Genomic DNA, 15513 nt, shown 5'->3' with positions numbered 1-15513 from the left:
ATATACCCAATATATAAATTTTTCGCAAAACTAGTGAAAATGTAAATTTTTGATGATATTTTTCGCACGATCAGCAAAACTTCGCTGAATGTGGATGTGGATTTTGAGCAATTTGAACAGTTTTTCATAATTTTATGCATGGCTCGAACTTTTGCCCCACTATGGGCCAAATATTGTTTCCAAACTAATACTCTTCAAAGCATCCTTATGATTGGCCTAGTAACGTCCTAACATAAAATATTGTAAAAGATTTTATTTATAGTTTACCTACCATGGCTTTTGATTTCGTTACTAGTACTTATTCTAAATGAAATTAAATATGGGAATCCTGTGAGGCTGTTAAAGATCATCACACATTAGTATTTGATTGATACGCGTCTGTTTGCAGGATGGAAATCGACATATTAGCTGTGTTCCCCTTTCTACTTTGATCCATCGTTGCAACACATTCCACCAACTCTTTGTCGACTCCGGTACAGAAAGCAAACAATTTAACTCGAGAGCATCATTCTCTGCTGTTGAAACTGAGCACCGACACCCACTTGTTGATATGCTCGCTTCTTCCACATTATAATCAACTCCAAATGTTCGAATTTCGAACATAAACATAAACAATCCGGCGTTCTTCGCCTCTTCGGGAAATTGACACGCCGGTCTCTTTGAACGAGCACGTGCGTGAGAGATTTTCCGGAAAATGAGCGCCAACTTCTCCCCAGTCGACAAAGGCAGTGCACAGTGCATTTTTGATCGACTCCAGTCCGATGGCAGCGTTGTGGAAAAGCAACAGTCTTTTCCACAACAGTTTTTCGCGAGCGGTCACCGTGCTTACACGTCGGTTTACGGATACGGGTTCTTGAGTGCTATCGCATATCTGGGAGTTTTCTGTGCTTTGTAAAAAAGGAAATTTGGGAAGTGGAAGTCTAAGTGCGGTGATTTTTGAAAGCCGTGTTAGATTGAATTGTCGGTGGAAAATCATTGAAGTGAAGTTGCTAAACCGAAATCGTTAGCGAGTTTGAAAAATTATGTAGGAAGAAATATTTACAATGTGGAAATGTGACAACGGAAACGGATGATACTTGTTGATTCATGCTGATGCCAAGAAGATCCCAGTGACGGTTGGTTGTAAATAGTGGAAAGCATTAAATTGAATGCCGGGATTAATGTGAACGTGGTGTGCTTTCCGGGAATTTTACTGGTGGGGACGATCTGTGGTAAGTAATTATGTGGTAGGGAGTTGTATGCGTTAATCGATGATGACCTCATTTCCCGTCTTTGTGTGTCCTGTAATTAATGTTTTGTTTGAGGAATGCATATTGGTCGTTCAGAACCAAAATCTTTTGAAATCCTCCAACTCTCAACTGGGGCAGAGTCTTCTTCTCAGCTTAGTGTTTTGTAAGTACTTCCACAGTTATAATCTAAGAGATTTCTCTGTCAATTGACCATTTGAACATTCAAATGTCGTGTTACAAGCATGAAGATAACGGCGGTTCAAAAACAATATAGTAGGATTCCGTTTTTGGCAACAAAGTTGAAATTTTCAGTTGCCAAAACGGAACCGTGCCTAAACCGGAAGCCAATTTTTTAATCTAAAAAAAATAGTCTGGATGTAGTTACCGTTTTGATTCATATTACGGACATTTAAGGCCTTAGTGAAGTATAACTCGGCAGAGAGCATACAAAATAAATCATACTGAATGATTTCTCAGCGTTATCGAGCGTCGAAAACCCTTGACTTTCGAATGGTGGGTAAAGAATACGCTTCCGCCACTTGAATAATTTTAAATTAATCGAAATGTGTGGTTTTTTCATGATTCTTATTCCGGACGCTTCCTCAATTTTGACTCATATTCCGGACACTTTGATTCGAATTCCGGACAGCTCATGGAAACCATTAATAGAAAAGTCAAACCATCAGTTGAAGTCGTCAAGCCACTAAAGAGACGTATAAGGCAGTTGGATATTAAAATTTTGCATAAATTTGTATAGAAAAAGCTTATTAAAACGAGCCTCGAAAGTGAGAACTTTTGAAGAGCAAAAATTAAAATGTGTCGTGTGAAATGTTTCCCATACAAATTAGAGTGTCCGGAATTTGAAGCTGTCCGTAATATGATTCAAAACGGTACATCATCTCTATGGAAGCAAATGATGGCTAGACTTCGAAACGGTACAAAACTGAATGATTTTCTTTTAATATAATAAATCTAACAAAATCAGCCTATCTTTGAAGCCCTAGTGGTTATTAAGAAATGGCTCTTCAAAATTATGTTTCTTTCACAGGATACCTTACCTGATATCTAATGATTGACTGCTGTCAGAAGGGCGCAAATAAACAGCAAAAATCAATTGATCTGCACAAAAATTTACAGAATCATAACAAAGCTTATACAGGATTTACCATAGTAATATGGATGTAATGTTGAATTCAAAGATAAATGATTACAAAATGGTATATGACAGTGACACTTAACATGCTCAATAAGCTTTTCATCAATTTAATTCGAAATAAGTTCAAATGTGTTTTCAATTTTGAGCTTGTATGTTATAAATCTTTTTTAAACTTTTGAAATCAACTGAAATAAGCCATATCTCGCTATAATACCCGAAGATACGCATACCATAGGTCTAAATGTGAAGGAATTGTTGGGGGACCTTGGCCTACATATTTGTTAGTCTGATAAGGAATCATTTACACCTATGATATGCTTAGTATAAAAATAAGAAAAACATCTTGAAGTAATAAAAATGGTCAACTTAAAAGCAGACTCAAAAAGGTAAAACCACATCGAACCAAACTCCCTCAATTTAAGATGAAGATGCATCAAAGCCAAAACTCAGTTTTTCAAGAGCACGAACCTAGAGAACCAGGCAACTATTTGTGCTGAAAGTTTGTGATGGTAACCAATCGATCAAATTTTTAGCACAAACGGTTGTCAGGTTCTCACGATTGGTGCTTTTGAAAATTCGAGGTTTGGCTTCGAAGCATCTTCACCTTAGAAACTGATTCACTTTATGAAGTTATTCAATTTAAGAAACCCCCGTTCTAGTTCTTCATTTCTGCAAAGCTGCAGATTTAGACAAGATGAACAAGTTTACTCAAGACAGTTGTTTTGCAAGGCTTCATATGTTCCGATAAATCGTTCATCATTTTCCATAAAAAGTCGGACTTTGGTCAAATCATTGTTATTTTGGAACTCGCTAATGAAAAAAAGCCTACAAAAGCCTGCTAAAAGCTTTGTACAGTTCACTGATGGTCATTTTGAATAACTTAAAAATTCACTTCCAAGTCACTTGCTTGAAATATGTTTTAAGTATAACAACTACCGAAAAGCTAAACATTACATATAATTTGCAATTGGATTAGATGGACAAATTGATGTGAAGATTTGCGAAAAAGTTACACGTCTTCTCAGTGAGAATCGAACTCACGACTCCGCGATCTCTAGTTGGGGCGCGTTAACCACTACGCCATGAGAGGACTCATGAACGCAGAAGTTAACCTGAATTCGATTTCAGCTCAATAATCACGTGGTTCTTGAAAAGGCTATACTGCCGTGAATCGCAAGTCAGTCCCATCTGTAAGAAGTAGGCATTGAGAAAATGGGCTGTGAAGTTTTCAAACTCCTTTTCCATACGAATATTTAAAAAATTCCAGAGGATTGGAACATGTTCCAATCTTAATGAAACTTTCACAACTTGCTTTTCTTTACGATATCATTTTGAGAAAAATATAAAGATGATCAAAACAAGTTATATTTTTGTGTTCCACGATGCGAAAGTCTGTAGTGGGACTGACATGCGGTTACTTTTCAGTAAGGGACAATTTGACTTGCTGTTTATTTCCTAATTTTTCCGAACAAATCATATTATTTCATTAGTGCAGCTGAAAGAGCATTGGAAGAGATGTTCAATACTAAACTCAACTCAATTTTGACGAAAATGCAGATGGGACTGACTTGCGATTCAAGACAGTATACACATACCAAAGTGGAGGCTATATGCGTACTTGACACGACTTTTTCGGACTTTCTGAGATCAGAAATGAATAATGGAAAAAAAACAGTCATTATATATTTAAACAGTTTTTTTTTGTGATCTTCATTAACGGGATTTGTAGCCCAGGGCAAGTTCATCTCGGGACCAACGGCTTTACTTCCCTGCAGAAGAAGTCATCACTATAACCTTTACGTCATAAGTGACTAACTAGGGGATGGGATTCGATCCCAGGTCCTCGGCGTAAGAGGCATGTGTTCTAAACAGTACACCATCAGGCCCATCCCTCAAAACAAATTTTGACACAATGCTGTTTCTTAACAAGGTCCAAACAATTTTTAAGATAATTGGACAAACGATCTGACGTAGTTAGTAAGATGGCCTAAATCGTCCTAATAAAATCACCCAGAGATTTTTTTTCTGTGATTAACTTCACAATGCAAGTATTTGACAAACTTTTTTTGAAGGATTTGTATCTCGGAATTGCTGGAGAGATTTTTCCTGTATTTTTTTCATATTCGTGCATGAACGGTTATGTACAATTAAATACTTCGTGAATTTTTTCGGGTTTTTAAGTAAAAAATTCTTCCATGAATTAATTCTACGATTTCTAAAGGATTTTTTTTAAAGATTTTCACAAGGTATTTGAATTTAAAAACTGCTTAAGGTTACTGTTAATCGTCATGGTTTCTTGAAGGAATTCTACTTAACATTCCTAGGGAGATTCTGTACTCTCCTGATTATTAAATATAGCTATTTAGGATAGAAAATGTCATTGTGAACTTATGTTACTCATATCTTGAAATATTTTTAAGACACTATTGGGCAAAACTTCTGATAATTATTTGGAATTTATGTAAGAAATCAGTCCTTGAGGTACACCTTGCACTTCTATTCCGTTCTTTTTCATGAGTACAGTCCTAGACCATTGTATGAGGGCTGCCTCCTTCCCGTCCGTTACCAAAATCAGAGATTTGGGATTAACCCCTAACTCTTATACAAGATTGACGCATCCTCCAATAATCGAGAGCTGTCCTGGCCACGTCCTTGCGAAAGCTGGGGAATTGGAAAGGATGATTGATTGAACACCTACTTAAGATAGATGCAAAGAACTCTACGATCTCTCATAGGTGTTACGGGATGTTGTGGAATGTTGATGGAAAGGGTAGTGCCATAGGGTACGTTTGGTAGACGTTCTGGCCAACAAATAATTATTATTAACGCATTGTGAGTATATACTGCTGATCAGAACAAACTCACCAAATTTCTATTCGAAAATCCGCTGCAATCTGTCGCTCCAATAATAATGAACAATAGCGTAAGCCGTAACTTAGCACTGTCCATCAAAATGCACGCACTGAAGTTCTAAATCCAACCCGAATCGGGCATCCATGAACCACATTTGATTTTTGAATCAACACGCTCGGGAGATAAAAAAAAAACAAGTCACGCGAAACGAATTCAATTGATGGTGCCATGATAGAGCACTCTCGAGCAAAACGCAAGCAAGTCGAATAAAAGTAAAAAACAAAACTTCACAAAACATCTTCAGATATAATCTCCGATAAAAAACACATCTGTCACTTCGAAAAATATGATTCCACAGAACATTTGCATGGGACTTAGCACCGCCAAATCTAATTTTCACCAACGGAATTGAAAAAAAAAACTCGGCAAGGCAAACGTGACATAAAATTCAAAAAGCAGCCGCCCGCGCGCATGGCTTGCTGCGATCCTCTTCTAGGATTATTTCATAATAAGTAATAATTTAGATATTTTGATCAGACTACACAAATTCTTTCGGCGATTTATTTATGAATTTCAGAAGTTTCTCCAAAATACTAATATGAATATCCTAAGAAGATCCTTTTGAAATTCTCTTAACATTCTGGTTGTCGCGTGGTTTGCTATCGCAAATATCACCACGCTGGTGCTGTGGACGACAAGCGTGCTCCTTCTATGCTTTTTGTAAAATACACAATAACATGACTACTGAAGTGTTAAGCATACTTCAGAAAATACCATCAGAATTTTATTCAGACATGATTTCGTCCAATAATTTGTCAAAAATGTCCCCAAGAGCCACTTGAACTAGTATTTATACTAAAGAAATAACTACAGTAATTTCCAAAATAACTTTTGTAGACTAAGTCCTTCACAGTCAAATAATCTCACTCTCGTGATTCTCGCTGCAGCTCGATTAGAAATAAGTCATTTGATTCAACACAAATTCCTAGCGAATTTGTAGGATTATTTTCTAAAGGATTCTTGCAACAAATGTTGTAAATATTGTGGATTAAATTTGAGCGGAAATCAACAAACATAGATACTTAGAGAAATACTTAGTTTCTTAACAGAAAAAGAGAAAGAGGATGTTTCCAATCTAAACCCTCATTCTTTACGACAATAATATGGGTAAACCATACTACGAAAAACACACAAAGTCTGATCCGTCAGTTTCGAATCCATACTATAGGAATATTTCCTGTACGCATTTCCGATTTAAACAGGAAGTTACCATTCGCTGTTCCAGAAAATACCAAGAATCAATCTACCATAATCAAAAGTTGCTGGTTTACTTCGTGGACTTTCTTTGTCTTCGTTGCACGCTATAGTCGTCACCATAAGAGACGGATCACTTCATTCATGAGAGCCCAAAAGTCCACAATGGTATCGTAAGCTTTTATGTGGTTTCCCCCAAAACTGCTTTCGTATCTATAAATAGCCGAACATAATCCCCGCAATGGTTTGGTTGAATTTCCCGAACTGGCGGTTTACATTCCTTCGGTTTGTAAGGGGAAAACATTCACTGTCGTTCAGTGGCCAGAGAAAAAACAGAGTATTACTACTCACTGAGGTTAACTGGAGCAAAAATGCTATTGCCTAAATCTTGATTTGCGGGACTCATTTGTTCAAATTTAGTGAATCATACTATTTGTGATGTTACCATTAGCGTAGCTAGTTTTCCTAGGGAATTGAACCTTGAATTCAAAAACCAATCCTACAAAAAATTCGTCTGGAGAATATCAATGAATTGTCTGGGTAAGTTCATCAATAACACCTCCAGATATAACTTCTATCCCCTCTTTTCCTACGCCGATGCATGTGACCAACTTTCCATTGAATCCTCCCGATGATGATGGCTCAGTCAAGCAGCTGCTTAATCCGATCTCGCCTCGCAGTAACCACATTCGAAGAAAAATGTCCAATCTCCTAAAATAATAATGCTTCGTCCTTGCGGAATTCTGCTTAACATTTCTGTTTTTCTTCCAATTTCAGAATCTAATTAGACGGAGCACGCCAACATATGACAAAGCTAAGAGTGAGGAAAATTCTGTGTTTGGGGACAAATCTCCGCTTGTAACTCGTGGTGATGATGATGTCCATTTTCACAGCTCAATAGAAGCTTCACGTCGCACGTCGCCTGCGTCATCGTCATCACTTCAAGCCAAAAGTGTCGACATTTGGAAGTGATTTGCTACTCGGCGGAAACCGAAACGTATCGGCCAAAGAAAGGCAATACACATAGTAGCATAAGTCGTGCTGTACTGCCATTTGGGTTGGCTGGATTGGTGTCAGCTAATAGGATTTGGGATTAACGTTCGCTGTGTGAGTGTTCCTTTGAATTGTGTGCTGGGGAATTGTGTGACGGAGTTGTGTTCCAGGAACATGGGCACCTGGTGAACAAGGTACAGTATTTTTGATAACATATAAGATTTATGAAAAATGATTTTTGGATTCTGGACAGTTTGTGATCCGATACACTCAAAGCCAAAATAAATTTCAAGTGTAAATATTGGTATGACAATGATTCTTTTTAACAGTGAACACCAAATGCTTAGCAAGTTTGTCCATAAACATTTGTGGAACGACTTTAAAAATTGATGAACAAATTTAAGGCAAAAACATCCTCTGATTTTTTTTGTATAGGGTCGAGGAATCAACATTCATTTAGGAAACTCAAATTACTTTTGTGAATGTTGCAAATTCATTGAATTGGCAGTAAAATACTTATCTTAAGGTAAAAACATTAAATGATGTACAAATTTACAGAATTTACAGGCATTTCCAGATCGTGTCCGGTATTGGCTGCCACATTTAATTATTGATCAATTTGATACTAAAATACATCTTCAACATGCAATGTCAAAATTCATATTTAAATTTTCAAATTTATTTTTGAACGCTACAAACACGATAATACTTATCATATATGGTCGGTGTTAAGCCAGAGTGGATCAAGTGACATGTTTCATACTTTGAGCAAAATGGACTTGAAGCTTAACGCTCCGTAATTTTTTAACTTGTTTAAATTTTGCGAATATTGAAGCACATTTTTCACATTTTTGTGTTACTTTCAAACATGTGAAGTGATAATCATGGAAAAACAAAATCCAAACCTCTGATAGAACGATTTTTTGGTGGTTTATTTATGTACTTGGTCTACTCTGACTGAACTAAAGACCACCGTTCAGTGAGTTGGTTCACTCTGACTGAACAATTAATAGTAAAATAACAATTATTTAATATTTCTAAGATAAACACTGTTGAAAATATTGAATTTGACTATTTCAGTCAACTTGCATGCAAGTTTTCCAGCTTGTATGGCAATTTGTTTGCTTAATTTGCCTTAGAACTCAATTTTCATGTGTATAACAATACTTATCAACAAGGTTCATAAAACTTAATTGACTGGAAAAAAATGTTGTGTTTGATTTTTTTTATCAATTAATGATATTTAAAGATAACCCTTCACAAATAGCAAAAAAAATTCTCTGTTTATTGATTTGAAAATTGTTTCTTGAAACTGTACTGCCCTTTTCGATTATCCAAAAACCCAGTAAGTTTTACCGAGCAGATTAAGTGTATTTTACTACTTAAGCATGAACATCGATCATTGTGCAATACATAAATGCAGCTTTGTAGTCGAACAGAACAAAAAAAAATTATACCGAGTTATTAAAGCATTTTTAAAATACGACTGATAAGAGTTTATGGACAAATGGTCGAAAGACGAGAGGTCGAGTATGATTTCTTTTGTGTGTGTGTGTTTTTTTTGTCTATTTTGAACAAAGGTTTTCGATCGTTTATCCTTTCGGTATATTACCTTTAAACCCTATGTCTTTTCGACCTTTTGTTTTTCGACCCTTTTCATGAACTCCCTAATTGAGTATGTCTAAGGATGCGGTTTATTTCTCAAAAGTTCTCAAAACTTAAAATTCGGGCGCCGAAACTACGAAAAAATCTACCACCTATCCAGTCGATAGTGTCGCTATTGAATTCAAATCATATAAAAAGAGAAATCTCAAAGTTTGAGCCAAAAATATACAGATTTGGAGGAGGCGCAAGCGTCTTGAGCAAATTTTCAAGTTATAAAATATGACCTTCGTTAAAATCACCATAACTTTGTTATTTTTAAACCATTTTTTTTAGCACCATTCTTTACAAAATCAAATTTATTAATATTGTGTAGAACATCAAATTTGTCTAAAATCAAAACTAGTCTTAGTTAAGAGTAGATGTCTCCAAATTTTTTCCCCATTTTGCTAAAAAATCATCTTTGTTTGACAATAACTTCTTAAAAACTCAAACGATTCTAAATCATTTCATATTTTTTAAGCTTATTTATTTGTTTTCAAATTGTGTATACAGAAGATTTATATAAAAAATGTTTTGACCAAGTTATTCAACAAAAACAACCCAAAATAATTTTTCGATGAAAAAATCAAATTTCTTTGGATAGTTTAAGTTTTTTTGCCGTAAATTACATTTTTACATATTTTTGAGTCTAAATTATAAGAAATTATCACAATGCCCTTATCGAAGAATTAGTAATGACGTTTAATTGGAAAAAGAAGAGGAACAAATAGATGTTTTTGTGCAGTTTTTGCTAGATAACTAAGCCAAAATCATTTTTTATGTATATCTTCTGTATACACAATTTGAAAACAACTTTAGAAAGAAAAAGATTTAGAATCGGTTGAGTATTCATAGAGTTATTGTAAAAGAAAGTTGATTTTTTTAAGTAAAATGAGAACAAATAAGTAGAAATCTGTTTTTAACCCGAATAGGCCTGAGAGAAAGCAAAAATTCTAAAACCCTCACCGCTCAGCGAATTATTAATGAATTCAAATGGTTTTTTGTCAATATACTGGCACACATATCTAGTTTCTAGAAGTGGACCGAGGAACGCGGAAATATTCCTGTGGCCGGAGTTATTCCTGTGGATCACTGGGTCAGGTCGGGTGAGAAGGGTACTGTGCCTTTGTGCCCCTAGAGGTAGGAAAATTTCTAGTCACAGCTAATTTCCGGAATCGACTATAATGTGACCACTACATGACGGAATTTTAGGAAAATTGCATCAGTGTCAACCATTTGAGAAACGATTGAATTGGATAACTATGGGTTTTGTATTCGATTAATCCTACTAATGACCATTTTCGGGTCCCAGGACGCCTCAAACTTGCGATAAAGTGGCCAATTTGTATCTGAATATCTGTGTCAAGCTTATGGGAACGCATTTTAGTGCACAATTATGTTTGATTTCTACTTTTCGAGAATTGAAACGGTTTAGTATCAAACGATTCTATAGCCGTTTCTTCCGGGCATTACGACCGAATGGCCACATCCGGTACGTTCTAAACGGTGCATAACTCTTCATTTATAATGTTGAGTATCAGATCTTAGTGATTTATGCAAATTAAAATGATTGTCATTGCAAATAAATACAGGTAACTTGGCGTGTCCCAAAAAATAGCCCTTTTTTACCCGACTTGTCCCAGTGACCCACCAGAATAACTCTGGCCACAGGAATATTTCTGAGTTCTTCTGGCCACTTCTAGAAACAAGATATGTGGGCCAGTGAACTGACAAAAAATCATTTGAATCCATTAAGAATTCTTTGAGCGGTGAGGGTTTCAGTATTTTTGCTTTCACTCAGGCCTATACGGGTTAAACTAATTTTGATTTTAGACAAATTTGTTGTTCCACAAACTCTTCATGAATTCAATGATTATGTAAAGAATGGTACTAAAAATGTCGAAATTGTTTGGAAAATAACAAAGTTATGGTGACTTCAATGAAGGTCATATTTAAAAGGTCAAGTTTATGTGGTAGCAAGGGTAGTGTGCACATATCTCGATTGTTTTTAGCAATGTTCTATGCTCAAATCCCGTCCCCGGCATCAGTTTTTAATTATCCACATAGTGATAATTCTCGGGAGAAGTTGGTGAGCGGAAATATGATGGAGAAAAAAAAAATCTTAGAGTGGAATGATTCTCGAGTATTCATTTTTCGTTTCATTTATTTAGTTAACATTCAAACTGATAACACTGAATCAACAATTTAAAGCACAATACTTGGCTCGTGGCCGCATCTCTCCATCCTCCGGTCTGCCCATGCTCGCCAAATTGCTGTGTACTTGATTCGCCCAGCTAGCTCACTGTATTCCACGCCTTCTTGTACCAACGAAGGGAACACCATTCTGGATACTGGGTTCGCCGTAGAGTTAGGCGAGCTCGTGGTTCATCCTTCGCCGCCACACACCGTTTTCCTGTACACCGCCAAAGATCGCCCTAAGCACCCGACGTTCAAAGACTTCAAGTGCTCGAAAGTTCTCCTCGAGCAGCCCCAGACAACCAGAAATCGCATAACAGTGAACGAGTAAAGTCGTTTATTCATACAAATTTCATCACTCCCGCACTACATGGTGGATGAAATCGTTTGATCGATGAGTTTCTTCGCATAAAACGCGTTTTTATGAGTTATTTCGTTTCGTCCCGTATACTCGTACAATGTAAGTCGGATCAATCCGTAGCAGCTGTCAAATCAACTTTGTTATCATAAATTGAGTCGCATAAGAGTGCGGATTAGCTCGCAATAAAATCAACCCACCCGCATTGCATGATGTGTTTCATCATATAAAATATGCACGCATATCGCCTCCACTTTTGTACGCATAAGGCCTTTTCGCAACATCTTATACGTGAAACTTTGCGCATATAAGCATCGCATAACGCAAAAAGTGTTTTCGTTATACGTTAGTTCTGGTTGTCTGGGGCGTCCATGTTTGATGCCCGTCGAGGACTACCGGCCTCCGCCAATGAGAATATATACCGAGGTGAGGAAGACGACATTTAGTGTGCGTGGCATCCGTGTACGATGCAAAATGCTTCACAACTACAAGCGAGCGAGCTCCCATAAGAGGCCGTGTAAATTAGTGACGTAGTTATTTTTGTTTACGTTTTTACTCTTTACTAATACGTAGCCATTGCTTCTTCTTCCACACCTTAGTATATATTCTCATTGGGCCTCCGCATAACACCTTCTGACGAAATATTGAACAACAGGCGCGAAAGTCCATCACCTTTTCGTAGTCCTCGGCGGGATCCAAACGAACTGAAGTGTTCGCCTGAAACCTTCACACAATTTTGCACACCTTCCATCGTCGCTCTTATGAGTCTTGTAAGCTTCCTGGGAAAGCTGTTCTCGTCTATGATTTTCCATAGCTCTACGCGGTCGATACTATCGTATGCCGCCTTAAAATCGATGTAAAGGTGATGCGTTGGGACCTGGTATTCACGACATTTTTGGAGAATTTGCCGTACGGTAAAGATCTGGTCCGTTGTCGATCGACCGTCAACGAAGCCGGCTTGATAACTTTCCACAAACTCGTTTACTATAGGTAACAGACGACGGAAGATGATCTGGGATAATTCTTTGTAGGCCGCATTTAGAATGGTGATCGCTCGAAAGTTCTCACAATCTAACTTGTCGCCTTTCTTGTAGATGGAGCATATTATCCCTTCCTTCTACTCCACCGGTAGCTGTTCTGTTTCCCAGATTGTGCCTATCAGCCGGTGCAGACAGATGGCCAGCCTTGATGAGTTCAGCTCCGATACCATCCTTATCAGCAGCTTTATTGTTCTTGAGCTGGTGAATAACATCCTTAACCTCCCTCAAAGTGGGGGCTGGTTGGTTTCCATCCTCCGCAGTACTGACGAAGACATTTCCTCCGTTGTCCCGTCCTTCATTGCCTGTGCTCTCAGCACCAATCAGGTGCTCGTAGAAGTGCTGCTTCCACCTTTTGATCACCTCTCGCTCGTCCGTCCGTCCGTCTGCTCCCATCCTTATCCCTGCACATCTCGGCTCGCAGCACGAAGCCATTGCGGGATGCGTTGAGCTTCTGATAGAACTTACGTGTTTTTGAGACCAGCATAGCTGTTCCATCTCCTCGCACTTCGTCTCCTCCAGGCGGCGTTTTTTCTCCCGAAAGAGGCTCCATCTATAACGCTCAACGTTCTGCCGGGTCCCTTACTGCAGCAAGACCACCCGCGCTGCATTCTTTTCCATCTGCCTACATTTCTCGTTGAACCAATCGTTCCATCCGCTCCGTCCCACGTACCAGACGTTGCTCTCAGCTGCATTGTTGATGGCTGCCTTCACTGTTCTCCAGCAGTCCTCAAGAGGGGCTTCGTCCAGCTCACCCTCTTCCGGTAATGCAGCCTCGAGGTGCTGCGCGTATGCCGCATCGACATCCGGTTCCTTGAGCCGCTCTAGGTCATACCGGGGCGGCCGTCGGTACCGTACGTTGTGAACGACGGAGAGTTTTGGGAGCAGTTTGCAGTGAAGATGAATCGAAGCCAAAATTCAAATTTTCAAGAGCACGGATCTGGAGAACCAAACATCCGTTTGAGCTGAAAATCTAATCGATCGGTCACCACCAGCTGGTTACCAATCGATTAATTTTTCAGCTTTAACTGATGCTTGGTTCTAAAGATCCGTGCTCTTGAAAATTTGAAGTTTGGCTTCGATTCATCTTCACCTTAACCATCACCAGATAGTGGTCAGAGTCGATGTTAGCGCCACGATAGGTCCTGACGTCGATAATGTCGGAGAAGTGCCGTCCATCAATCAGAACGTGGTCGATTTGTGATTATGTCTGCTGTGGTGATCTCCAGGTGTATCGGTATGGACGGCTGTGCTGGAAGTAGGTGCTATGAATGGCCATATTCTTGGAGGCGGCGAAATCAATTAGTCGTAGGCCGTTTTCGTTCGTCAGCCCGTGGGCGCTGAACTTTACGATAGTCGGATTGAACTCCTCCTCCTGGCCAACCTGTGCGTTCAAATCTCCTATGATGATTTTGACGTCATGGCTTGGGCAGCTGTCGTACTCGCGTTCGAGCCGCGCGTAAAAGCGTCTTTATCATCATCAGTGCTTTCGGAGTGAGGGTTGTGCACGTTTATTATGCTGAAGTTGAAAAACCGGCCTTTGAGCCTCACTTGCACATTCTCTCGTTGATCGGCCAACACCCGATCACGCGCCTCTGCATCACTAGAAAAGCTGTTCCCAGCTCGTATGTGTTGCCGCAGCTCTGGTAGATGGTATGGTTACCTCTAAACGTTCGCACCATTGATCCCTTCCAACACACTTTCTGCAGCGCTACGATGCCGAATCCGCGGTCCTTCAGCACGTCGGCGAGTATGCGTGTGCTCCCGATGAAGTTGAGAGATAGTTCCACGTATTGAGCTTCCAATCGCTAGTCCCTTTACGTCGCTGTGGTCTTCGCCGATTGTCCCGGTCCGTATTCTTTCGTTGATTATTCGTTGCTTGATTTTTTACGACTGGCTTGCAGGGCCTGACACCAACCCCCTAGATTTCCAGAGGATCATTCCTCGTAAATGTTCGGAGAGCCATAGTGCGCAGTTTAGCTTAGAGTCCTTCTCTGGCACTCGGACGATGATCAGTCGCCCCTGATATGGAGAACAGACGCTGTTGTTAGCCGCTCCTAACATGGAGTACAGACGCTTCAGGTTTGCAGAAGCAAAATACCGCCCTATTGCAAGAACTATTCCAAATACTTGTAAGGCATATTTGATTACCTTGCCTCAGGGTTTAAACTTCATGTATTCAACAATACTTATCAAGAAAGTTCATACTGTTTTCGATGCTCAAAAGTTATATTTTGACGGTTTAGAAAAGTATTACATTTTGCCGTATAAAAGAAATGAGGAATTTTGTATGGAGACTGCAAACATGATGGAAAAGTAGCAGTAGCGTAGCTAGGGGGGTGCGGTGGGTGCGGTTCGCACCGGGCCCCAAGATCATAGGGGCCCCAAAATTGCAGTGCGGATTTCTCATAGCATTGAAAGTTCGACCTAGCTTGACAATTTGTATGTTCTCAAACTAAAAATTAGTATAATAAGCATAGGTTTTGAAGGTGATTTGGATCAGCTATGTACAGGGGCCCCTTCATTATCCCTTATTTTAAATACTTAATGGCTAGATTTAGAACCAGCAGAGGGGCCCAGAGGGATCGACGCTTCGGGCCCCCCATTCTAGGGGCCTCCATAAATATTTGTTGTTGTTAAATCGATTGGGCGCATGAAAAAACTGAGCCTCCGAAAAGGGCTGCGTTTAGATAATCCTCATGTGGATACTTAAATAGGCTCAGATACCTTTTTTTAAATGTCGAGTCTAATTACGACTTTGGATTTATAAATATTTACTTCATGAATTTTGAT

At 38.9% G+C, this 15513-nt stretch overlaps 1 protein-coding gene across 1 annotated transcript in view; it reads left to right on the top strand.

Annotated features, from left to right (window-relative positions):
• The first annotated feature begins 815 nt into the window (after positions 1 to 815).
• LOC5567138 (diuretic hormone receptor) overlaps positions 816 to 15513 on the top strand; it is a 424292-nt gene continuing 409594 nt past the window's right edge. Inside the window, exons 1-2 of the mRNA XM_021841104.1 lie at positions 816 to 1211; positions 7270 to 7679. The gene's annotated coding sequence lies outside the window, so the exon portion shown is untranslated. The remainder of the gene's footprint in view (positions 1212 to 7269; positions 7680 to 15513) is intronic.

This window comes from Aedes aegypti, chromosome 2 (genome assembly GCF_002204515.2).
Source record: "Aedes aegypti strain LVP_AGWG chromosome 2, AaegL5.0 Primary Assembly, whole genome shotgun sequence".
In the NCBI taxonomy this organism is placed as follows: Eukaryota; Metazoa; Arthropoda; class Insecta; order Diptera; family Culicidae; genus Aedes; species Aedes aegypti.
This window is presented reverse-complemented; position numbering and strand designations above follow the sequence as displayed.